Source organism: Empidonax traillii, unplaced genomic scaffold (genome assembly GCF_003031625.1).
Source record: "Empidonax traillii isolate 1590-97213 ecotype Southwest subspecies unplaced genomic scaffold, ASM303162v1 scaffold686:size905440, whole genome shotgun sequence".
NCBI lineage: Eukaryota > Metazoa > Chordata > Aves > Passeriformes > Tyrannidae > Empidonax > Empidonax traillii.
In genome coordinates, this window is record NW_020955879.1 from 222,182 (window position 1) to 249,070 (window position 26,889).

At 38.1% G+C, this 26,889-nt stretch overlaps 2 long non-coding RNA genes across 2 annotated transcripts; both read left to right on the top strand.

The window, feature by feature from the left end:
• The first annotated feature begins 1,927 nt into the window (after window positions 1-1,927).
• LOC114065667 lies at window positions 1,928-5,250 on the top strand. The gene is made up of 3 exons (XR_003573024.1): window positions 1,928-2,653; window positions 4,188-4,257; window positions 4,747-5,250. It is a non-coding gene; the product is annotated as an uncharacterized LOC114065667 (long non-coding RNA).
• A 12,600-nt stretch (window positions 5,251-17,850) lies between these two features.
• On the top strand, window positions 17,851-19,194 carry LOC114065671. Its single transcript, XR_003573026.1, has 4 exons — window positions 17,851-17,984; window positions 18,110-18,233; window positions 18,417-18,492; window positions 19,100-19,194. It is a non-coding gene; the product is annotated as an uncharacterized LOC114065671 (long non-coding RNA).
• The last annotated feature ends 7,695 nt before the right edge of the window (window positions 19,195-26,889 follow it).

Below are 26,889 nucleotides of genomic sequence, written 5' to 3' on the forward strand. Positions count from 1 at the left end.
GCCTCTGTACAACTCAAACATCATGTATGTGGTGTGGCAAAATCATCCTGAAGTTTTGTCCCGATTGCAAAGTGTGCAGATTTATTTTGTTACTTCCTGTTGACTGATCCTGAATTTATAGGTATCAGAATGCTATTCTTATGCTTGTACCAGCCATGAAAAGAAATATTTCTCAGATGAATCCTATTATACTGTCCAACATTTTCTTCTATTCCCTAGCTTGTGTATCAGTTTTAATTCTTGCTTTATATTAATTTTACAAATTGTGACAGAGGTTTTTCTGTTTATGGGTGTTTGATCTCTAATGCAATATGGTATTAATCCATGAGTAGAACTTCAAGGAATTACAGAATACAGCTATATCACTGAGATTCTCACAGTAACTCCAACCTCTTGAGCTGAGAAAGTTAGCTCTAAGTGCTCGGACACGTTTTTAGTATGTCACCGTTTCCACTGGTGGCACGAAGTTGTATTCCACTTCTCTATACATATATATCAATATCTTTGGGGAAATAAAGAAAAAGAATAGCCATGCTTCACAAAATGTATTTACCAGAATAACAGGCACAGACAAGTAAGTGCCAGAAATACTCTGGGATGTTTATGAAAGCATTTGGATTCAATGGATAGGTATACAACTCATTTATCATATAGTTTCACTTGAAGAACAAGGCAAATATTATTATGAGACTTAAAAACTAGTTTCCTACATCATTAGCTAAGACAAATCTGCAACTCAACCTAAAAATAAGGAAATGCCCGATTCAAATGATTAATGATACACAGAGTCAGAGAACAGGTTGACAAAAATTAGTACCTATTAGACAAGGAAGAATGACATTTCTTTAAAACTTGACAATTAAAGAACTTCTCTGTTCATGAATTTCTGGCCTCTACTATCTGCCTGCTATGTCCTGTCACTAACAGTGATCCTTATCCCTTTTCAAAGCTCTCCCCATGATGTCTGCAGAAAGAGGAAAAAAAAATTCCTCATTTTTGGTAGTGCCATATAGTGAGAGAATAAATAATGAATTTCCCATGTTTTCTGGCTATCTATAATTTCAGAAGATTAATTTCAGATATATTCTAATTTCCAGATATTCTGCATATTTTTCCAGTCATCTTTGCCTTCCTTTGAAGAGGGTAGTTTGAGCAGCCTGCCACAGTGGAAAAGCCCACTCATTAATGAGTTTTAATATTGCATATTTTTCATATGTACAAAAATATAATCTGAAACCCAGTTTTATGGGAATTCCATTCCTCTGATAAAATGCAAGGAGTGCAAGCTATTTTGCTTTTTTTAGCTTGTCAATCAGTTAGTCTCTCTCCATTAAAATAAGGTAACATAGATGGGTCACATTTGCCTCAAATATTTGTATGCTTTGTAGCTTTAATCTGTAATTCATGAAGACAGAGTACAACTTCAGTTGTACTGATAGGACCAAAGGAGGGTTTTGTATATAATTATTGTGTTTCCCTCTGATTCTGACCATAGTAGACAGTGTAAAAAAAGAATAGAATATATAAAAACATTGTACATGTTATTTCTGAACATTTCATAAAAGACTGAGGCAACCAACCCATCACAAATAAGACATTGTCAGTGCAGCAATGATTAATGAGACACTAAGTGCAAGCAGAAAATATTATTTCCTGCCTAAGCATACAATCAGGTTACTCTGCAAATTTTTTTCAGCAGTGCACAGAGTTCACGTGTGCTTACGTCTACACAGCAGAAGGGATGTATTTAAATAGTATAGATAATCCACGTACTAAGTTTCAGACCATTACAAATGCAGACAATCAAAAAATAAAACCTACTAAGCCTTTGATTAGGCAAGCAAACAATGCAAAAATATTACCAACATGAGAAAAACAGAGCTTGATGGCTGATTGCAGATCCTGACCAGTGTCAGAGCTGATTCCTGCCACCATTCCCACTGAGATAGATGCCAACAGCAGGGTGCACCTCAGCACAGGGCCATGCCCTGGCAGATACTGAACTTTTTCCTACCAGAGCCCACTGTTAAAAACTCTACCATGTACCCTCAAACTTTCTCATTTTGTGAGTCTAAATCCAGATACCCCTTGGAGGGGAGAAAAGGCCCAATACTTGTGTTTCCCACTGACCTCCAGGCCTGGGGCTGTGCCCCCACTGTGAGTCCCAGAGACATTCCCAAGGTGGAGACTCACCGAAGGGGGCTGCTGCATTCCTCACAGATCCCTGGGAGACACCTCTTCCCTCAGGCAGGGAACAGGAGCATGGCTTAAGGAGATGTGATGCACTCAGAATATTTGTTCTTACAGATTTATTTCCCCAAGGCAGCCTAAGCCCCCGTGGCAGTAACCTGCATGCCAGGCCTGGCCCCAGGCTCCAGCCACGCGGTGCCCTCACAGTTCTGAGGGGGCTGTTATAGGGACAGAGTCCTGACGGCACTAGTGCCGAAACCAGGGAACTGCACCACTGCACAGTCACCCTGCCATAATATTCTTTGCCTATTTTCTTGAGAAACAATTTAAGCAGGGGGGCTTCAAGCCCCAAGGTTCCAGCTGCTTTCATCTCTGCCTCTTTCCTTACTCCTCAGAGAGCCACCTCTCCCTGCTGCTGGCTCTCCACAGGCCTCCACCCTTGGGAGTGGCGGCTGTTGACAAGGTTCGTGGCAGCAGCCAGGATTTTGGATGGCTTAGGTGGTGGGACAGGGCTGTTTCTCACAGCTCCCACTATACTTTCCCCCTCACGAACATCTGCTGGAGTCTGGGCAGGCTGCAGCTCTCTGATGGAGGGCACTTCTTCACTCCCTGACCCTCTGCCTCACCACTCTCACCAACACAGCCACGAATGCCTGTTGTTATACATCTCCTTGTGAACTTTTTTTTTTTTTTTTTGCTTTCAAATTTCTCTGCAATACCCATGAGATAAAAGGAACATTATTAAAGAACTACACATATGTTTTAAAATGCAGATTGCTTGGTTTTACAAAATACAGAGGAAGTCTTCTAAATGGTCTGATCCAGCCTATTCAGTCACACAGGTGCAAATCAAATGAAATCCAGAGCAGCAAAGACCTTTGCTTTGTCTAATTGGGTATTGCTGGGTGATGCTGCTGGTATTTGCCTACACTGTCTGTGAAAGGGATAAAATCCATTTTGTGTCTGTATAACTGTGTTCATCGTGTACTGTTTGACCTCAGGAGATGCTCCCTCTATAGCCTTCCCTACTTCTTTTTCTTCTCAGTCACATTTAAGGTTTATGAGATGTTAAGACATTCAGAAATTTAAATGAAGGAAACCAGAACAGCACTCTTCTTTGGAGGCTTTAATTAAAAAAACCCCACAAAACAAACACCAAAAACAAAAACAACAACAACAAAAAAACAACAAACAAAAACAAACAAACAAACAACAACAACAACAACAACAACAAAACACCACAAAAAAACCCCAAAAGAAAGTAAAGGCCTGGAACAGGGACAAATTCCTTTCTTGTTAAGGAGACAAAGAGGTTTTAGAAATGTATGTAAGCCAAATAACACAGAAAATTGAAGTAATACAAAAAGAGAAAGAGGAAAAAAACTCCTTGGTATGATTCACCTTTGCCAAGTGTATAACCCTGACAGAAGGGGCAGCTTTTCAGGTGGTGTAAATCATTGTCACTCCATTGACCTCAGTAAAGTTGTTCTATCAGGGGATATGACCCTCTTAGTATTTCTTTCCCAAGGCACAACAGTGATGACTAAAAATGTAGAAAATTACCTAGAGATTTTCACATTTTTAATATTGTGCTTCATTAATCCACAATCCATTGAACTCAATAGGAGATTTTAATTGAAACCATAGGTTTTGGATTGCCATGTTCAAACTAAGCATGAGTCTACAGCCATGTTACAAAACCTAAAAAAATGGTATTTGTAATGGAATTGCTGACAGATCCTTAACCATAGTGGTGCTAGCGGGAGTCACTATAATATTGTAAATAAGGTGAATAGGCTCTTCTTATCTCATTTCACAGCTGAGCAGTGTATTGCCAGATAAATCAAATCAGGGTAAACGGTTTCATCTAATAAACTGGGTCAACATATAATGTATTTTTCAGGTTTGCACTTTCATTGATTCTCATTTGATTTAAGAAGAGATATTTCAGTTTGTGTTTACAACATTTTAAAATACCTCTTTTGTCCCTTCTCTAGAGAACAAGCAAGCAACAGAAAGACTATGCAAGCTGGTAGCATCACAAAAATGTCAAGTTTTCTGCTTTCTGTAAGTTCTGCTTTCCATTATTATGCATCTGGGAGAGAGTAGGGGTAGGGAATGAGGGAGTTACTATCTCATATCTGCATTTTCTCAATAATGTTTTAGTGATGTTTGCTAATGTATCATTCATTAACCATCAGCCACTATAAAAAACATAATCTATCTCACAAAGTGGACATTATTATCGCATTAAATCATTTCACAATATACCTGAACGGTTCCACATGAGGGGCCTGGCCTGACTGAGCTCAAATGCCTTGGGGGCAAACTCTTCAGTAGTAATGAGATACGAGGTCTGTCTGTGATGAATATGATATTACTCGTGTCAGTGGCTGTGGACTGCACCCAGAATATTTCTTCTTACAGTTTTTTTTTTTTTTCCCTATTGCAAAGGAACTCAGGCAAAGCACTATTAACCCAGTAAATGAAGCTCTAAAGATCACAGAGTGTGCCCATTAGTCGACAAGATTGTGACTAATCCAATTTTTCTTGCAGGGAGCAATTCTAATGCTTCTGTAACATCTGGGGATGGCAGGGCCTGCATTACTGATGAAGCTGGGTATTTTTTCTTCTACCTTTTTCTTCATCGAAGAACAATTATTGCACTCACTTATTTCACTGCTTCTCCTCCCTCCCCCGCGTTTTTCCCCTGACTCCTTCTGCCCTGATGACCTCTTTGAAGATGGTTAAAATAATATTACAGGCTGACAGAAGAACTGGAAAGGGTGAGGACTGTGGAGGCTAAAAAAGATACCCCTCGATTTTACAGAAAATGTACTTGTTCAGTACAGAAAAAGTATTAAGTTCCCCCAAAACAAGAAGCAAAAGGACCCAGAGCATTTTATTATCAGTAACCACTAATGGCATGCTGTCTTAAATTGTCCCAGAGCTGGAAGAGAATGTCATGTTGCTTCTACTTACTCTGGTAAAAACATTGTGTGTTTTTGTTTGTGTGGCAACATTATACATCAGTAGAACAGTAAAATACTGCTTTTCTGATATATTTAATACCAATTATGGGATTTTATTCTAATATAAAGTGCCACTAAGGTCAGTGTGGGGCACTTTCATTTAGATTGAACCTCAAAAACCATTTTGCAATACTAAAATAATCTATTAAATTCTGATGGCTAACATACGTAGATTTTACAGGTTGATTTTTCTGTATTCAGAAGCAAATGTTACATTCACCTGTTCAAAGGCGCAAAAAGATGCTAAATACCAGTAGAATTCTGTTCTTATGGGTAGGAAACAATGTAATAAATTAGAAGAAGAATGGATTAAATACGTTTTACTGCCACTTCACTGGCAGTGTTTCAACACGGGAAGAAGTTTATGGGTAGAAAATAAGTCAGGGAATTCTGCATCCAGTTGCTCAGATTTTTGCATGAAGGAAGTTATTGTTGTTCTCGTAAATCAGCTGCAAGCCCATGGATTTTAGTATATTGGTTTTTCATGTTTAATCTCTCTTGTATATCACTAATGCAAAACCATTTTATTGGGTTCCACACTGAGAATTAAAGTTTGTCCAACATTCAGAGCATCTGAGCTAGAACTCTACCTCTCTCAAAAGCTGCTATTTAACTTTTATTATTTTATTATTTTATTACAGTATCTCACACTGTGAATCTCTGCAGGAAATATTCTCTGTTCAGCATCTCACAGTTAGTCTGGATTCTGGAAGCGGAAACACTTTTTTCACAACATATTTTAGTTGTTTATATTTTCTGTTTATAACTGAAACAAGAATACAGAGTTGTACATGAACAAGATAGAAAGATTTCAGACTGCAGCTTTTCTTCTGTTTTGTGGAGTCAAAGGATACAATGAGGATTCCGATAACTGCTAATAACAGTTCTGAAGTGGCTAACAAATTTGTTATGAAATATCTGGAGAATGTCAGCAGGTGACTCAGCAAGAGTCCTTGAAGATCTGGTGCTAATCAATATGAGGAAAAGTCATAAAACTTGTGATAGACTAAGACCAACACTTGCTAGTATTTGTAACAGTATAAATGTGTCAAGCAGGTAGGAAAAGGGTAGCAGATTTGCAGGTATTTTAACCACCTAGATGTTTGGGCCACTAAAGAGAAACATATGTAAATTTAGAGAAATGGAATAAAGTCAGAGATACAGAGAATCAGAGAGAAAGTCAGAGAATCAGACATAGGAGAATTTATTATGTAGAACAGTCAAGACAAAGGAAAGGTTCAAGGCATGAAATATCTTTGATGCTATCAGTCCAGCTGAAATACTAAAACCTGGCAATCCAGACAGTGGCTTTCATCATCAGGAAATGGAAAGAAAAGCAACACAAAGAGGAAATGCCATTACTGCTTTTAAGAAGCTGTAGTTTAGTTTCACAGGGAACAATCATGTTTAATTTGAGGCACTATTTATCATTCAACAAGAAAGCAAATCATGAACTCTGCAGTGTTTTGTTGTGCAGTTAAGGAAGAATGTAGCAAAAATATGCATTTTGTTGCAAATCTGCCTGTCAGAGCTTAGCCTAAATAAATTGGATATATTTTGAATGCTTCTTTAATTACTAGTGTAGACTGGAAAATCTGCTTCTCTGGTTTGAGATTACAGGGATGTTTAAGCTAGGTACTACTAAGATGCATACATTATGTGTAACAAATACTAATAGCTGGAATTATTGAATGAAACCCTCCAAGTCAGCAAAAAACTGCTATTGGACCCACTGAACCAAGATTTTATAGTCAGATTCATTTTGGCATTTGTAACTGAGTCCACCTAATTCTGTTGCTCTTGGACATTCTCCATAACAACTAAAAGAGAATCCACCCAGTGATGTCAGGGGATGATACGCAGAATCACAGTATTGCCATGCCCTTTTCCAGACCAGATTAGCTAGGAACTTGGCCAAATGTGTTTTACATGCCTTTCCTGACAGATGTATGCATGTAGTATTGAAAAAGAGTCTGCAAGACAGAAAACACTTGTGGTTGTGACTGAAGTGATTAAGTATGCAGGTGTTTGTTAGATTAGGCCTTCAAAGTGGATCTTGCCTAACAGCCGTAACTGTTATGGATGTAAGTCATGAATCAAATGGAATTAGTTGATGTATGATAATGTTACACCTCTGTGAGAAGAGAGGTACTTATTTTTGCCTTTGGAGTGATAACAAACACCGTAAATTTTAATGTCAACTTTTGCTATTATCTCAGCAATTTAATTTTATTTAAATAGTTTCCTCTTCTTTTTGTTATTTGTCAAAAGCCACCTTTGCCTTTCTTTTGAATAGCCGAATCTGATAAGCTGTCAGCTGGCTTGTGTGAAACTGCAGCAAAACTGCTGTTGACTTCAGTGATACCAGGTTTTCACTCACAGCTTCCAGAATGGTTTGGACTGACATGCAAATCCAAATTCAGCTGTAAGATGACAGAAAAAGGATTTTTTTCAGCCCACAGATTGCTAAACTGCCCCAAGCAAGCTACCTTCTTACATACAACATGTCTGTAGAAAGGTTTGAGAACTCCTCATTGTGCCTGGGTAATTCCACCAGTGATAGAATCTGACACTAGTCCTTGCAGAAAGTGTTTGTTACAATACATGTAATTGAAAAATCACAGCCTTGAAAGGTGTTTTGGTGGTGGGCTGTCAAAACTTGCCCAGTGGTACAACTCAATAATTGTGAAATGAATGTTTTTCCTCTGATGTTTACCACCATACTTGATCATTGATACCTGATACACTTTTTCTATATCAAAACCAATTGAGTTTTCTCTCTTAAATTCCAAGAGAACTCTTGCAACTCATTTTAATATTGACTCTTAGCCTAATTTTACATTTTACATGTCCAAGCCTTGAAATATTTTCCTGATAGTGAAATTGGAATCAAAATGCACCCACTGCAGAGTCCTGAACGGAACCTAAGGGATCACTGCACTATTAGTTATGTTCATACCTTGAGCTAGTAGATATTGAACTGTATTGGTAGGAAGTTTACTACTAAGAATGTTATTTTAATGCTTCTACAGAAACCACAGTATTTGGAGATAAACTTTGTCCCATCTGTCTAGGTACAAAAGTATTCTCCCCAGGGAAAGTGGTGGAGTCACCATCCCTGGAAGTGTTCAAAAACTGAGCAGATGTGGCACTTGGCCATGTTGTTTAATTGTCACGGTGGAATTCGGTTGGTGGTTGGACTTGATGATCTCAGAGGTCTTTTCCAACCTTAATGATTGCGTGAGCATTGAAAAGGGGGCAGAATGGATTGAAACTTATTCCCAAAATGGTCCTTGGGCAAACGTGATAGCACGTAGCTGGGAATAAAAGCTGGGCAACGATGCGGCTGACTAATTCCATCTGTCACCTTGTAATTCAACTAATATTTGTCAGGTGACTTTGTTAGGGCACCTGTCCTAGAAATAGAGTGCTGCATGGGCAATTGGAGCATTTTAGTCTTTTTTTGAATTGGGTTGATAAAGCATAGCTACAGTTATTGCTACAGGTAAGTGGATGGGCAGAACTGCTGTGCTTCAGACTCATCAGCTTTAAGCAACCCGTTTCAGAAGCCATATTAAACAAAGTACAAAACTAGGATATTTCTCATTTGGCTGCAGTGGGAATCTTTTTTCCCCCACAAAAAATGACATGTATTTTGTTGCCTAATATCACTTCTTCCTTTTCACTTAGAGGCATTGAAAGTTGGAACAGAAGTGACAGGACAGCAGGTGGAAGGGAACATTTATGAAGGGTGTGATCTGGATTTAAAGGCAAATGGATGGTCATTAGCGTAAAGCAGCAGCCCACTTGAAAATGATCATAAAGAAAGAGTATGTAAGGGTATGTAAGAGGAAAGCAGTCAAACTTATGAGATGCAGTTGTGCTAAACTAATGGGAGCTTCATCCCTTTGTTCAGAAATAGCTACAGTTCTCTCAGTGCCATCTCAAAAAATGATTGAGTGAAGTTTGTGCCTGATTCTGACAGGACTAATGGGAACGGAGGCAAGCAACATATTTTTAAATGATAGTACAGTAAGCGGAAGTGGATCTGCTCATGTGGTAATGCTCTATTAATTAAGATCATCAGGAGGCATTAGGAAGGAGAAGTGGAAGAGACGGAAATGTTTAAAAAAATTATTCAAGATATTATTTATGAGCTCTATTTCTAGGACTGAAGCTAGTGTGGTACCTCTCTCAAAAATAAATGATGGAGACTGATGCTGCATAATGGGACAATTTACAAATAGAAATGAAGGAAATGTTTATAATTTTGACCTTAGTGACTCCAGTAAGATCAGTCCTTTACTGGTTTAATATTGTTTCACAGTTTGTGCTGTTAAATCAAAAGGTTATCTATAATGCATCTGGCAATATTAATGCAAAGGATCAGGGGTATTCAACAGACATTTATTCATTATTAATATAGATAATAAAGGATCATTTATGAGGTTACAGATGAGATTTTTATCATCAAAAGCTTAAAAAGGGAAATGTATTTTTGCTCTAGGACAGAGATGAAAAGAGTCAGTAATGGGAAATGTACGAGTCAACACGAAACTGTCAAATTCATTCTTTTCCTGAAGACAGCTAGAATTTGATAGCAATGAATGAAAACCAAAATAAAATTAAACGTTTTTGCTGTAAAATTGCTTTATTGTCAGGGAGAGGCTTTCAGTTGCAGTGTGGGAGGCTCTGTTTTTCTCCTTTAGCAAGGCAGTTGTCAACGTTTTTCCCTCGCATAGCTGTCCTTTTCAATGTTTTTTTTAAAAGATCTAGAGTGGGTGAAAGTATCTGTGTCTCAAGAACTTTGGGGAGCTGTTTGAAATTGAACTTGACAAAAGTGAAATTCAGCTCTAGGGACCCTTCATTGTTGGGTGCAGACATCAGGCTCATACATTTTGTGTTTTAGGTATGGAACTCTATGTGCCATTGCCATCAGTTAGTAGTAGAAGGATGTGCACATGGGAAACAGATGTAACAGCCAGAGTAAAATTTTGGAATTTTTTCCTGTGTCATAATTGCTTCTATTTACAGAGGGAGAACAAATCCCTAGTGCTACTGAGAGTGCGTATGAAGTGGCAGACCTTGTTTCATCGAGCCAGTGGAGATTTCTTAATATCACATAATATATGTTGTGACTGCCCCCTGCATTCTCAAGACTGCAGTCACCTAGTGCAGTATTACCTGTGTAAATGATGAATGCCAGTATATTCAGAGTTAAAGCTAAAACTCTCTCCTCGTTTCACCTATCAGTCTTATCTAGGGCAGTTGCTTGAATCAGCTTCTAGGGTTCTCAGAACATTCAATTATCTTGTTTCCCATATGATCTGCAATACCCAGGGGTGGATTTGGAATTTGATGAAGTTGTTTCTGATCTGAGGGTATGGACTGACCAGTCTGCTTGAGATGACCTCAAATCCTCACTAGGAACAGCGATAGTAGTAAAATAGAAATAGTTGCACTGGAAAATTAATTTCTTTACTTAGACACGGTCTTTGCATTGTCTAGAGTTTGAGGACAATTCTGATAATCCTCATTTGCAATCCCCTTTTCACTTGTTTTCTTTGACCTTTTTCATGTCAGAAAAAGAGTCCACATTGCCTTTTCTGTTTGTGGGATCTAACAAAAATTTAGTAGCTTTTTCTCAGCCTAGCAAACCTAGCAAATGAAATCTGGCAGGCATTATAGAAATGAGCCAAGAACAAATTTGAGTTATGTGATCTTAAGTGTTGGGGTTTTTTTAAGTTTCTGCCTTTCTGCCCATAATCTGAAAAAAAAAAATTCAAGGAGGTGGAAAACCAGCCTTTTTTGAAACTTGATCTAAGAGAGAAAAACCCACAGGGTCATATCTGGATGTGAAAAACTGAATCCCCTTTCCCTCCCTCCATACTGAATAAGATTTGAATGTATTTGAAACTGTGAATAACACTGGAATATAAAATAAATATTTTATAAGAAATCAAGTTAATTTTCCCTGAAGGTGAAGGGGGGAGAATGGCCCCTGGATGGGTTTGAGAACTCAGAATCTTCATCACATGTCAGAATTTGTTGTAAAATGACGTATCACAGGGTGTCAATGAGAAATGGAGCAGAGCATAATGGGAATTTTTGTCAAACTTTCTTTCATTTGTCATTCCAGCCTCTAACTCAACCATGATAACAGGTATGCCCTGACTAATCTAACTGAGCCTTATAAGCTACCTACCCAGCTTCATTTAAACCTTCTATGGATATTACTGTTATTAAAATGACATAGTAGGATTTAATTTGTATGTGTCTCACTCAGCTGCTTTCCTGCAATATCCACTGAACTAAATTATTGGTCTTTGTGGGAAGGCAATTGTAGGGTGACCACTCTTCTGGCTCAGCTGTGGGACCTGTCATCTCTGGTACAATAACCACCTGGGCATAGCAGCATTTTAAGTCCTTCTAGTTGTCTGCTAAATGAAGCTATGTAAAACCTTGTCTAGTAAATCTCAAGTAACATTAGCCTACGTCCCATCACTCAGGTGGACCACAATATTTGGACAGAATTCTCTTGAAACCAGTGTAAAGAACAACCCACACAGAACCACGTATGAGTTTTAGAACATAATACTAAAAGAAAACAAAACCAAATCTGAAGTAGCCTTGCAGAGGCTAAATTTTTACTCATTGTGTGGATTTTTAATCCTTACATAGCTTCCCTGTAAGATTTGCCAAGTTTGGACTTCCTTCAACATAAGACACAGGAGAAGAAGACTGTAAACAAACATTTGGCTGCAGGACAGCCTTGGTATTGCAGGTGAGTTTTTAATTTTTGGTTATCCATCAGAGTTCATATAGAAAATTGAACATTTTGAATAATAAGTCAATTTAGACAATTTGTCAAGTTTCATAAATTCCTTTGCATTTCTCTCCTTGCATCTCTAATAGGCATAGGTTAATATATTACATAAAGTAGTGTTAGTCCCAGGTGCAGAATATTCTGCCAATGAACAGCTACATATCTAATTAAAGAAATCACCTTAGCAACATCTGGAGTCACTCCTGGATTCTGATGGAGACCTGTGAACATGCAATGATGACCTTCAGGCTGCAGAAGCCTTGAGAGGGCATCAGAAAGACAAAGAAGCAAAGCAGCTGGCAAGCTGGAGAACAACATGGGCTAATGTTTTAGCTGGGAAATGCCCTATATTTCAGTCACAAAAGATTATGCCCTATGTGACATGCATTAGAGATGCCAAGGTCTTTTCTGTCAATGAGGCTTCTTAAAATTCATGACAAGTAATCAGAAAGACTTTATATGTGTAGAAAGTGAGGAGAAAGTGATTGATACATCAGACAAATACATACCTGCCCAAGTCATTAACATGAGGGAGGGAGAAAGGATACCATGGTTAATGCACAGAGAAAATGCAGTATATAGAAATATCTCTGAAAGCATTCAGCTAATTAAAGGCCTGAAACAGGAAAGTATTACTCACATGAGTAGTCAAAATGGTAATCAAACCACCACTGTAAGGACAACTCACGAGTAAAGGTTTGCTGTCAAGACCTGAATGAAGTAAACGCGTGAAAAGCCTGCACTGATGATTAAATCCCGTGCTTGTTAAAATGTAATAATTCCAGTGACAAGGAAGAGATTTGATTAGTGTGCTTGGACAGGAAGGCATTATTATGGAGGAGTGATTTATGGTATAGAGAGGCACAAAATTTGCAGATTTTTTTTGTACATGTTCAAACAGAATCCAAGGGTATTTTTTTCACAGATTAAGATGCTGTGCAATTAAAAGCATTCACTGATTTTACTAAAATGAATAGATATTTCTACTGGTTTTTAGTCAAAAATACTTCTTTAATTTGCAAATGTTGGGTTGGTGGTTTAGTCGATTTATTTTACATATTAAACAAAGAGCAAAAGGACTTGTTCTTGAATAATAGAGACTCCAAGTATATAGGTGGTTTAAGATCTATGTCAGAGTTATTCCTAGTTCTTTAGATTCTAAAGAATAACAGTACCTGTTAATTTAGTGTACATTTCATTAAATAGAAAATATCACTGGAAATCTTTCTGCTGATGTGGTAGACTTTTCTCCAAGTCAATAGATCTCTTAGGTCTTCACAGAATACTTTTCTTCTACATTTAAAAGGAAATTAATAAGGATTTACTCTGTTCTGGGATGACTGATAATAAGCAGTAGAGCTACACTACAAGCCTTCTGTGGCTGGCTATACTATGCTCTTGTGGCTTGTGCAGCATGTCATCTTCTCAGCTAACAAAAATTTGTATGCTTCCATACCCTTGAATGTAGTTCTGATGATTACTACCAGGTGAGACTCAGGGTCTGCTGTATTCTTGGAAATTAGCCTCCACTTACTTCTTCCAATAATCCACTAACTTCTTCCCAGTGCTCTTATTCCATAACTGTTTGTTAACAAGAAGTATGAAGCCTTGTAGGGGGGGTCTAGAGGCCTTGGGACACTGCTTCAAAGTACAAATAATGAACATTATTTATATTTAATAGTAATATTGGTAGTAGTAATAATAGTAATAATAATAATAATAATAACAATGCATGTATATGTATAGCCCTATAATTATCCATGAGACTTTATCTTGAGCACTGTGTCCAGTGTTGGTCTTTCCACTACAGGAAGGACATTGTTATGCTGACATGAGTCCAATGGAGGGCCAGTGTGATGGCTGGAGGTGGAAACACAGGATGCATGAGGAGCAGCTGAGGAATGTAGGTCACTTCCCTTGAAAAGAGGCAGTTTCAGGGAAGATTTTTATTGCTGTCTTCTACCACTCAAGAAAACATAAAGATGGTTCATAATGAAAGGATGGTGGGCAGTGGGCCCAAGCTACAATAAGAAAGACTCTGATTAGATATTAGGAAACAAATTTTCACAATGAGAACAGTCAAATATTGGAACACATTGCCAGAGAGGCTGGACACTCTCCATCTTTGATGATATTCCAAACTCCCCAGGCCAAGGCTCTGAGTAGCCAGTTGGACCTGCTTTATGCTAGGGTTAAACCATTTTACCACAAAGGTCCTTTCTAATGCATTGTTGTATGGTTCTCTGCAAGTCTTCATAATCTCAGAAGCAGAGATTTGTTACAACTGAAATTTTCATGCCACTTCCATATATTGCCATGCATTGAAATAAAAACATATGTTCATCTGGTGGGTTTTCATTAGATTCAAGTTCTGTTTAACTATTCTTTACTGGATTTGCCTCTCAACAGTAGTTGATGTTGTAATTCAGTGTTGCTATACATTTTGTGCTGTGCCATAAGCAATAAAGTTTTCAAAGAGTAAATTATTGAGAGTATAAGTTCTGCTTTGCTAACTGCTGTGTATTTTTCTTGTGTTGAACAAAAGTAATTTAAGCAAAATGTAGCATACATACAAGGCTATGCTCTGTATTATACAAAACAAAGCGATGTTGATGTTAAGGCTACGGCTATGGCTTGCATGGAATGAAAATTGAAACCATAGCCAGGTTTGTTCACTTTATCTTCCAATACAGCAACTACTGGGGTATCAAAGGAATTGGAACAAATTCAAAACAAAGGAAAGAGATGTTTTCATCATAATTCTTGCCATAGAATAGAAGCTTGAGGTTTACATGGAGTCCAGGACTGGACAAGCTCATGGAGGAGAGATCTGGTAATGATTTCATAAACTGAAACTACTTCTAACTCTGGAATTCCTAGGGTTGTAAATTTTCAGAAAACTGAAGGACGTTTAAGACTACTATTGTTTTATACTTTATTCTTATACTTCTCCTTATGTGTCTACTATATATTGCCCTCACAAAAAAGGTATTGGATCAGATCATCTTTTGATCTGACTTAATATAGCTGTTCTTTTGGTCTTTTCTCCTTTTCGGATATGTTGAGATAATTTTTTTCTTCTCCCCTGGAGCTCTTGGCTAAAGAATGTCCAGCCCTCTGGGAGCAGTACACGTGCACCTTGCTCATTGCATAGGGCTGCTTAATGTATTCAGGCTCTTCAGAGACTTCAGCTGTCAAAATCTTTCCAGTTCTTGACAGCAGACTTCACTGAGGGTTTACAGAGATTTGAGATTTGATCGAATTTGTGCTAAAGGCATATATCTACTGTGTTCTTCCCACTTTCAAACTTTTGCACTAGAGCATAAAATGTGGGGCATATAATCAACTGCGAGATTCTTTTATTAGAACCAGAAAATCACATTTTCTTTCAAAAAGGTTTAGCTCTTTTTACTTTATAACAATTACTGAGACACAGATGCTTGCTCTGAAAAAAAATATTTCATAGTAATTATTTAATTAATAATTGAAAAATGTGACGAGCAAATGAAAAGTAAGGTTTCATACTGGAAGGTGTTGGGCAGGTTACTATTATGTGTCACTCACATATACCACCACTTTGAGTTATGCTGGCTTCTAAACCAGATAAGTTAACATGAACTTCCAGTGCTCACAGTGTGTAGAACAGTGCAATTTAAATCCCATTAGGTTTAGTAAGCAAGATGCAGAACTGTACTGAGGCACTGAAGAAGATACAGAGGGAGAAAGAATGAAAATAAGAAAAACAGGCTTATAAGCTTGTGCTGTTCGTGACTATCCAATAACTTGAATCATGGTCAGGTTAAGATACATCATATAGAGGTACACACAGATAAACTCCTCTGTTAGTTCTAAACAGTAATTTCTTGGGGTTGGGTTGAGAGAAGTAGAGGAGACTTCATGAACCATCTGAAGCCATTTTTTGGGATGGCTTATACAGGCTATTGAGAGATTGAACACTTTGTTAGCTAGCCCAGAGCCAGCAAATATATATATGACAAATACATATAACCAACAAATAAATATATAACCAGCTTTGCCATGCAGGGTATCAGGTCCGACCAGACAGTCCACAACCCACAGGTTCACACTCCCCCAGCCCACCAACCATGCAACTGGAGGTAGAACAATAGAAAAATTGTTCTGTCACTACACATGGCACGGTGTCATAGGAAACCAGGCTTCGTTACAGCTGCAAACTGTGAAACTTCTTGCTGCTCACACAACGCAGTGGAGTCCTGTAGTCTATGTTTAAATTCCTGTCTTGTTGAGAGGTATTCTACATATATAGCATGTAAAAATGTTAATAGTAAATTTCTCCTAGACCTTTTCTTTGCATTGCCAACCTAGTTTTTGGTGGGAACTATTTCTTAGTGGATATTAATGCAGTGTAGATCACATTATGATTATGATTTCATGTGAGACCTGTATATATATCTCAGAAATAAAAGTAATCTGGTGACTACATGATGTAAGTGATATTTTCTGGGTAAGTGAGAAGAAAGCAAATAAAATATCCAAATCTGATATTATTTATTCAAACATTTTCCGCTGGGAAATATCTCTTGATGTGCAGTCACTGTGGCCTGATCTAGCCTATTTCTTGTGAAATGCTGTTAAAAGAAATGGTGTTTCAATCAGGTTCATGTAGGAAAATGGGTTGAAGAACCCAGCACATGTGAATTCTAATTGTTTATAACAGGAAAAAAAAGTCAGCCTTGTGGAGATAAGAATAATTTCTCTTATTTTAAATTTGGGGTTTTGATTCTCATAACAGATAAAAAAAGTTATTGGGAAAATGGGAAATTCAATGGGAAAAACAGTCATCCAATTAGTTCGGTTCTCTTTTCTTTCTAACTCCAGATCCCAGTGTCCATTTTCAAAGAACCTCATTTTGGTCCATAAACCAAAAAGAATTTGGACATTATACCACATTGTAATAAGTCTTTGTGACAAAGAGGTATTTAAAGCTCAACGAAACGAGAAGGATGTTAAAACTGGTATACCAAACATGTCTGTGTGCATTCCTGAGATGCATAGCTATATATTTTTTATTATTAATACTAATAAAGGCAGGGCACGGGTGCAGCAGGCCTTAGTTTCCGTCTTTGGGGACTTTCATCTTTAATATAGTCTCTTAAAAATACATGCATTGCTACATTTTTCATTACCCTTAATTTTTTCATCAATCACGTTAATTTATACAGGGGGCACTTAATAATAGCTAATTAACACTTATGACTTTTTAAATTAAAAGACCTTTGGAGAGATTACTGATGATTGCGAAAAGGTTTTTCTTCCTCCCATTAAAAAGAGAAAGAAAGAGAGACTGAAGATCTGGCTCGGGCGTATGAGGGGAACTTCTCTCTTGCTTCACTGATCACACAACAAATGAAAACAGCAAAGGCCTGTGCAAAGGCAATACTGCTATTAGCCTACACTCCTGAAAGGTGCCGTTATTTTAACTGATTATTAAGCCGCATATATATTATTCAGAGTGACCTTTAAATAGCTGAAAATTAAATTATAATTTACCGGGGAGATATCTAAACCCATGTAGCTATTATTACCAAAAAAAAAAAAAGACCATGATCTCATACAATGTTCTGAAAATATATTTTTATTATTATCAAATGAAGTGAAGAGAGAAAAAGCATTGAATTTTGACAGTGAGAAGACTCTCATGGATTGAAATAATATTTTTTAATAACCCCCTCTTAATGTAGTGAGAAATGGCCTATGTTTATTTTTTGACTGCAACCACTGTTGAATATATCAGATAGCTGTTTGGATTCACACCACTTTCCTTGTCTAGTAATGACAGTATGATTCCTTCCTTTTAAAAAGAATGTTTCTCAGAATTAAGTATATGTGGTAAACACTTCCACTGTTCTCTAAATCTCAATTATCTGGCCAGAAAACTTCGTTTTCAAGCATCAGTGAGGGCTTTTTGTTGGTTTTGTGGTTGTTATTGTCATTGCTATAGTAATGATTACTATGATAATAATATTTTAAGATGATGATCATGATCACGATTATCATTATTATTATATACCACCAATAGGTGTCTCCGTTTCCTGACAGAGCCCAGAGAAATTCTCAACATCTGTAATACCTGTAAAATCTTACATCAGTCTGCTGATGACAGGAGGAAATCCAGTCTAGAAGGACAATATTCCACACCTGAGGTAATCTCTAACCAACTCCTTTGCAAGTGGCTTCCCTTCAGCTTCCCAGGGGCCTGAGGGAAGGCTGTCTGAGGTGCCCGGTGCTTCCTCCCACATTCACCCAAGGCCATCATGCTTCTGCTCTTTATTGGTGAGTATATATGGCTACCAGTAGCAAATGTTGTTTACGGATATCTTTCCTAGGTAGTATGAAGGCAGGCTCATGCAGTGTAAAAAGACCAACATCTCTCCTGTTTAAGAGGTGCTCACTTCTTTTTAGGTACAGAGCAATGTGCCACCTTGGCAGCAGAATTTTGTAGTCTGCATCTCATTTTAAGGCCTGTGTTTCACAAGGTCTGCCTATCATGAATTTAAATTGCATGGGATGGTTTTCTGCTACTCATCAGACTCAATAAAAATTGAAGCCACAAACATACTGATGATTAAAAAATCCAAATCCATTAATGAAGCTGACTGAACATAATAGTCTCTTATTACTAACCTCCTATGAATTGACTTTGGTATCATTACAGCAGTTAAATACAACTGCACAAGACTTTGTACTCTCAGAGATCATAGAATCATAGAATGCCCTGTGTTGGAAGAGGCCTTACAGATCATCTAGTTCCAACACTCCTGCAGTGAAGAGGTCATTTTCCACTTAGCTAGGTTGCTCAGTGCTCCTTCCGACCTGGCCATGAACACTTTAAGGAATGGGCATTTCTTTTTAGTATCTAATCTAACTACTTTCTTTCGGTTTACAGCCATTCCCCCTTGAACTGTCACTACATGCCCTTGTAAATAATCTCTCTCCATCTTTCTTGTGGGCTCCCTTCAGGTGCTGTAAAGGCCACAATTAGATTAACCTGAAGCCTTTTCTTTTCCAGACTGAACAATCACAATTCTCTTTGCCTTTCATCATAGGAGAGCTGCTCCACCCTTCTAATCAACTTGGTGGCCCTCATATATTGAAGTCCACATGTGAAGTCAGTATACAGCATTGGTAATCGTAAATTAGGAGGAACAATTAAGAAAATAAAAAAATGCAGCTATATGCATGTATATGCATATATACATGTATTGCTCAGCAAAATCAATAAAATAGTCATCTTTTTTAACTGGAAATGCAAGGACAACTGAATTCCAAACTGAAATTGTTTTTTCAGTCAGGATATACCTACTTTTACATTCAACTGAGTGCATTCTCACCACACATGAGACTTGTCCTCTGAAAGAGCACAGTGGAACTGATGAAACTCTTCCAGTGCCCAACCATTCTCTGAGTGAAGAACCTCCCCTGACACAGCCTCAGGCCATTTTCTCGGGTGCTGTCACTGGTCACCACCGAGAAGAAATCAGTGCCTGTCCCTCCTCTGTCCCTCATGAGGAAGTTGTAACTGCAATGAGGTCTCCCCTCAGTCTCCTTCAGAGTGACCTCAGCCACTCCTTGTATGGCTTCCCCTCTAGACTCTTCACTATCTTCATAGAACTCCTTTGGACCATCCAGAAACTTTATATCTTTCTTATACTGCAGAGCCCAAAACCATCACAATATTCAAGGTGAGGCAGTACCAGCGCAGAGCAGAGAGGGAGGATCCCCTCCCTTGTCTGGCTGGTGATGCTTTGCCTGATGCCCCCAGGACAAGGTTGGCCCTCTGGCTGCCAGAGCACTGCTCATTCATATTCAACTTGCCACGGACCAGGACCCCCAGCTCCCTTTCATCAAGGCTGCTCTCCAGACTCTCATCCCCTAGTCTGTACATACATCCAGGGTTGCTCTGTCCCAGGATGAAGAATCCAGTACTCGTCTAACTTCACTTGGTTGATGATTGCCCAGCCATCTAATTTTTAAAAATCTCTTTGTAGCACCTCTCTGCCTTTGAGGGAGACAACAGCTCCTCCCAAAATATTGTTATCTGCAAACTCACTCAGTATAACTTCAAGTCCTGCATCCAAGCTGTTTATGAAGAGAACTGGAATGAAGATGGAGCCCTGCAGAACTCCACGAGTGACCATGATACACGAGGTGATGTCTCAGCTCTCTGCCAGCTCCAAAATGAAGAAAGAAGCCAGCCCACAGGGGTGACAGTTAGGAACACTGAGAGCCTGTTCTCCCCATTCAGTCAAGTTTTCTGCAGTAAAGAAGTACTGAGCCATCAAAAAACGTGGGGAAATTGGTCTCAGATGTCAAGACAGTCTTGGAGTTGGGGCAGCAGGAGTTAACAGCAGTGTTATCAGAGGCAACACTGTGTTATCAGAGGCATGGCTGCGTGATGGAATTTGAAATCCAGTGCTCACTTCTCATCAGAGGAAGGAGGCCAGCCCTTGTCAGGAATCAAAACAGTGTAATAGAAGAAACTCCTCCAAATGGGTAGCAAGGTAATGCAGTATGGCTCTGAAATTGTCTAACATCTTGATGAACTGGAGTAGGATTTACATAGAAACAATGTCAAATAAGCATATTCCTTAGAATGCTTTGCGAGTCACCACCTCAGCATTATTCATTTTGATATCACTCCATGCTGTGAAAACATGCATGAACCAAAAGGGTTTCACTGTATTCTACAGGGTAGAAATAAAAATTGCAAATAAAAACCAAAAAGGAAATACTCATTCTTATATATTGGCAATTTACTTGATAATGGCCCGCATAGTTACAACAAACATCCCTTATGTTAGAATTTCATGCTACAAGTGCCCTCACAGTTTAATATAGAACTGCTGTGGTGTACTCTGTTGAATTACAAAATAACTAAACAACAATAATTAAAAAGGAATTTGAAAAAGCTAAGCTTTAATTTACAATGATTTGCAATTGAACACTGAAATTTTTAAATCTCTTGGACTCTTTAACCCACATTTCCAGAAGGTTCCTGATTTTTTTTTCTCCATATAAACAGACAAATATTTTTGCATCATTATCAGTAACAGCACCAGTGATTCATACTTACTTTACTCTCAGAAAGATTCAAATGATCTGCAGATAAATGTCTATGAAATTCTTATCCTGCAGATAAACAACAGGCAATGGAAACACCATCCATAAAGATCAGGAAGAGTTTAAACTCTTGATTTTTTACTGCGAGAAAGGTAATAGCAATACCTCACACAACCTGAGACAACAAAAATGTAAGGGAAGCTGGAATTCATGGGAATTGGTAGTGTACTCTCAGAGAAGGGATTTTTTTCTCCATACTATTTTATAGGTGAAGAGCAAAATCACTTTACCAGCTAATTCGTCTCTCTACTTATCTATTCAACAATATAAAATCATCATCCATTGTTTTTTTGTATGACAGCAATAGAAATGGTGAAACCTCTGGTGGATTTTATTAAGTCTTTAGCAAGTCTCTTGTTTTTGGGATTAAGTCTCACCTTTGGTTCTTTTTGGGAATTTAAGACACTTAAGATTTATAGTAAGTAGACAGTTAAGCTTCAAGGACTTCAACTACATGGCTTAAAGTGGAGTTTCTCAGAAGGCTTGGCTGTTTTCCCTGGAGACTTAACATCTGTTTGATCTCTACTGGAAGACTACTGGCTGTGAGATCCCCTTAACTGAAGATGTCCCCAGCATTTACATGCTGCTCCTGGGACTTAGTGAACTGCCTTGTCCCCAGGAAACACTGATATCATGGCAGTGCATAAATCAGAACTGGAACTTTGATGTAAATGGGACTGAATCCATTATTTGCTTTAAAAGTCTTTGTGATGTGTCTTGTCCCAGAGGACATGTAGTTATAGTGATTCAACGGTCATACCATGCTCTGATGTTGCAGGGTTGGATTCATTATTGCCTGAAACCGTAAGAGCAAAGCTTTAGATGGACACTGGAAATTAGCTGGGAGCCAGTGCAGGGATGGGATCCATGCTATTTCCTTCTTCAGCCTTAAAGAGCCTTAGAAGGACCCCAGCACTTTGTTAGTATACAGGAGTTTAGTTTTGACAGGTGGGGACACAACACTCTGGCCAGTTCTTTGCGTGTTGCCTCAGCAGCAACAACCAGCTGCTTCTTCCTGGTTCCTTGGAGATGTTCAGACATGTTATAAATATTGGGCTTGGATATTGCTAGCAGTTCGTGGAAAAATAGCATGTGACCCTTTTACCAGAGCATGTCGCTGCTCCTGTGGTCAAACAGTCTCCCAAACTTCACGAGCACTGCTAGATACTCCAAGTTGTAGAGGTTTATATTAGACTGTGAAGCTTTGTGTCCCACAGGAGAACTGTATGGGACATAGGTCTTGCACTGTTTTGGTTATGATTATGTGTGGCTTTTCTGGGGTTTTGTCAGCCTGGTTTGCAAATTATCAGGATAACAGCCTGTGAATGACTCTGCCTTATTGCACACATAGGGTAGCCTCTCTGTACATATATTAGTTGTCAAAGTCACCATTCAGCTCTACCCTTAGAGTCTCCAAAACCTTTAAAGATATTATTGCTCATGGATAGATCCTTGAACTCCAGAGCTTACATGACATTGTTCAGAAATTGTATTCAGACTTCAGAGCCCAAAGTTGTAGTGTATGTGCAAACTTTAATCTAGGTCTGTGGACCACAAAAACAAGTCTATTACCTTCCTAGAATGAAGAGAGGTCACATACATGTAAGAAGGAAATCAGATTTATTTTGTAGCCTGCACAGAAATAATTGTAAAATATACACATAGACTGGAAAAATGGGCAACATAATAACAGTAATGAAATCAATAATAGTAATAGAAACCAGCAATTTCTTTGCATTTTTTAGACCAGGCAAGGAAGAGTTAAAACAGTTTGTACCAATTATTGACTACAAGATCTGCAAATGATTGCATAAAATTTCCAAAATATGCCTGCAAGCTTCTATTATTGATGTTGTGCCCCAGGACATGCACATATGGATTTAATTGTCTAAAGTGTTTTATTAATTAAATTGCTATGATTTACCTCTCCCATGTTAGCATTTACAGTTTATGAAACAGCTCGTAATTAGGAAATGACTCTACTGATGTTGCTTGTTTACTTTGCAAGCAATACATAATAGTTCCACATTCCTCTTTTTAAACCCACCCTCCCAGGCTACCTTTTTTCTAGCCCGATTAATAGGCAACTGCTGCTGGCGCGTTAAATTGCTTTTTGGGTATGTTTAGGGGGAAGATAACTGCTAGGGTTACTGTTACTGTTGCAGTGCACAGCAGCTTCCTTTTTCCTAGACTGAAAGCTTCACCCAGACCTTGATGAAGTTAACAGACATCTTGCACTGGTGAGTTTTGGATCTGCCCCAATAAGCAAAAATGGGGTATTTTTTTCCCTAAATACAGCATCATGTTTATTGCAGAACACCCAAAATATTCTAACCAGACACATACTACTTTATTCTGATAAACAAGATTTTGAGTTTTCTTTACTGAATCTCAGAAAGATTTTCTAGAATACTTATGAATAAATGCCCTGAAGCTGTGCACAATTGGATTTATTTAAATGAAAGAAAGGCTGTAAGTTTTATGCTTAAGAATATTTGCCAATGAGTAGATCGGTATTACTACATCAAAAGGTTTCTTAGCTGATCTAACTGATAATCCATCTCTGTCTGAAAGTTAGTATTTTTAAATCTATAATTTAATTCTATACTCTCAAATTTTGTACATCTTTTTGCTTATTTAGAGAATGCAGACACCATATAAATGACCTACATGTATATGCAGAGGAAGAAAGAGAAGAGTGTAGTGTTATTACAGTAGGCAGTTGGAATTCAAGATTGTTGTGGGTCCTTTCCAAATGAAAGTATTCTATTCTATTCTATTCTATTCTATTCTATTCTATTCTATTCTATTCTATTCTATTCTATTCTATTCTATTCTATTCTATTCTAATTCTAATTCTAATTCTAATTCTAATTCTTATTCTATTCTAATTCTATTCTATTCTAATTCTAATTCTAATTCTAAAGACCAGAACGTAGGAGAATGATCTCTTGAGTAAAATTTGCCACAAAATATCACTTGTTAATTTAGATAAACATTCTTTCTTTGCTTCTGTTCTGCTACTTTTCACACTGGGATAAGATCTTACATAAGCATGACCTCTTGTGCTCCCCTTAATTCCTAAAAGATTTTACAATCCTTACTAATGCCAAACAACTCAGTACTCTGCTCTCCCCAGCTTCTACTGAGTTCAGTGAGAGTAGGGATAGGCACAGTGCAACTGATGGTATTAAATACCATGTACTGGCTTGTTTACCATGCAAGCTAAAAATATCTGCATCTTTGGTTGAAAGTTGCATTTTAAAAACCCAAGGGAACAGAATTTTGCAAAGGAAAGAAAATATGAGGGATGAGAAACAGGACTTGAGGTGTTCACATGGAAACTGGTGCTTCCTTCTGCAGGTGAATTTAATCCTTCCTGTGAAAGAAAAATCTTGCCCTGCTTAAGACTTCATTTTGTTAGTCTAGCGATGTAGTATATACCTGGGTAGTGTCAAGTCTTGGATTTCCCTGTCAGTGTAATGCTTGATAGGGACCTTTCACTAGAGACCAGAGGATAAAGTGATCTTTCAGCTAACTACTCTAATTCGCCTTGGCAGTCTTGAACTCTTTTAGCCATTTTGTTAAAGTTATCTTAGAAAATATTGCTGCCCCTGTGGCTTGTTGAACGTTTGGTTGTAGCGAGTTATATTTCAAAGTGATAAATTATAAATGGGTCTCTCTACACGTAAAAGTTCTTTGGGGAGAGACCAATAAAAGGGATTTACTGACACTGTTGTATCAACTTTGATTCTGTTTGATCAAGGAGCGAGATCATGTCCATCTTCAGTTTGGTTGATATTTGTTGATAACTTAGTTTCTTCCTCCTTCTTTGCTCTCTGGGTAGTAGGAATGAAAAATTTCTGTGGTGAAGCAGTGCAGTAGAAGAGACCTAAAATCAGATAAAAAGGGAGATTTCAGGCACAGCCTTATTTAATGCTTTTGAACGTGTCTCTAGCATTCAAAAATGTTCATTTGAAGCAGTTCTGCTGAATCCTATGAAACCTGCTAGGTAGGCAGCAACTTTGAAAAATGGCTTCTTACTGCAGATGCAAAAAAATCCAAGAATGCTGACAAAATACCACTATTCCCTCAGAAGCAGAATTTGATGTGACACAAATATTCCTTATTCCAGGACAAGCTTTTCAAACCTTAATAAATTAGGCTCATACTGGTTTACTACTCTTACTAGTACATTCACAGTTATGGAAATAAAGAGTAATTTCGTAGGAGTCAGGATGTTTCCTCCTGCACAAAATGAGTGTGGGGGAAACCCCCCCCCCTACTCTTTTTCTGCCATTTCCAAAGTTGCCGTTGACTAAAAATATGGCACTACCCTAGACTTACCTGTCCTTAGGAAATGTAACATGGTGACTGCTACTCTTCCAATACCCTTGCAGTAGTACCCAAACCATACAAATTAACAATTACGTGTTCAGAGCCTTTTTCCTCTTTGATGGATGGGAAGTGACACAAAGGTAATTTGGAGGAGAAGCCTGATCAGGGTCTAGGTCACTGAAGCTGAGCTCAGGAGGGCTAGCCTGTGTACTGAGCTGTGTACAGGCTGTATTCTGTGTCAGCTTTTAACTGAATTCCGGGTGGAAGTCAGCTGTGCACCTCTACTTGGTGCTCTGGTTTCCTTACACATAGCCACTGCTGCCTTTTGGAGCAATCCCTCTCTTCCCACCGACTGCTGCGGAAGCCTAGAAAGACACGTTGGAAAGCTCAGCTTGCTACTGTTAGGGTGGTAAAATTCATTTTCCCCAGAGCTGAGAAGCTCTGAGTGGACGCTGCCTAAACCATGTCACAGGGCTGTACTCTTTCTGAATGCTAATGCACAAAGTCACCTCCTTTGCCATCACGTTCATGCTTCAGGCATCTTACACCTTTACAAGGTGATTTCATTAGGATTCTAATTAAAAGCCTGTGAAGAAGTATCTCTGTTGCTCTTTTCCTTGTAAATATTGTAACTTTGGTTTGCTGCTGGAATTTTGAAGCTGATATCTGTGCAATTAAAGTACAAATTACACTGTTTTTCAGCTTCATTTTGTCATTCACTTCTTGATAAATTCCCTTACTATAGCTAATAAATTTAAAAAAAAAACTAATCAGAAAAAAAGAAATGCATGAAATCCTAAAGATATGATCTAACCTTTATAAGATTCAGAAAACCACTTAGCACCAGCATTTGTTATAATGTGCAGCTCCATGAGGGCAACAGCAGTATACCTACTTTAGTAATGTTTTTGCCTCTTTATAATATTAATTGTTTGAATTTAAAATGGCAACATCAGTGTCAGCAGGACCTCTTCAAATCCCTGCCACGATTTTCAGTGTGTGTACAGAGCATTTCTGGTTGGAGCAGCATGTGGACAGCCTCTGGCTGGTGCAGAGCTCTGCTTGATCTCTGTGCTTGGCTGATGTAAGCCCTAAAGTGTTTTCCCCTCATGGAACAACTCACCTTTGCTACAGTGGACAATGTAACAAGCAACCAGCTCTGATTATGGGTAATGCTCCTGTGCACTCCTGTACCCTGTTGCAGCTGTTGGCTTCTAAACTAAAAGTGACAGAGGAAAATTGATACAGTATGTATAAAAAGAAGACTGCTTTTAAAGGCACAAATACATATCTCGCTACCAAACAAATTTTTTTTTGCAATAAAATATCATTTTCTAACTG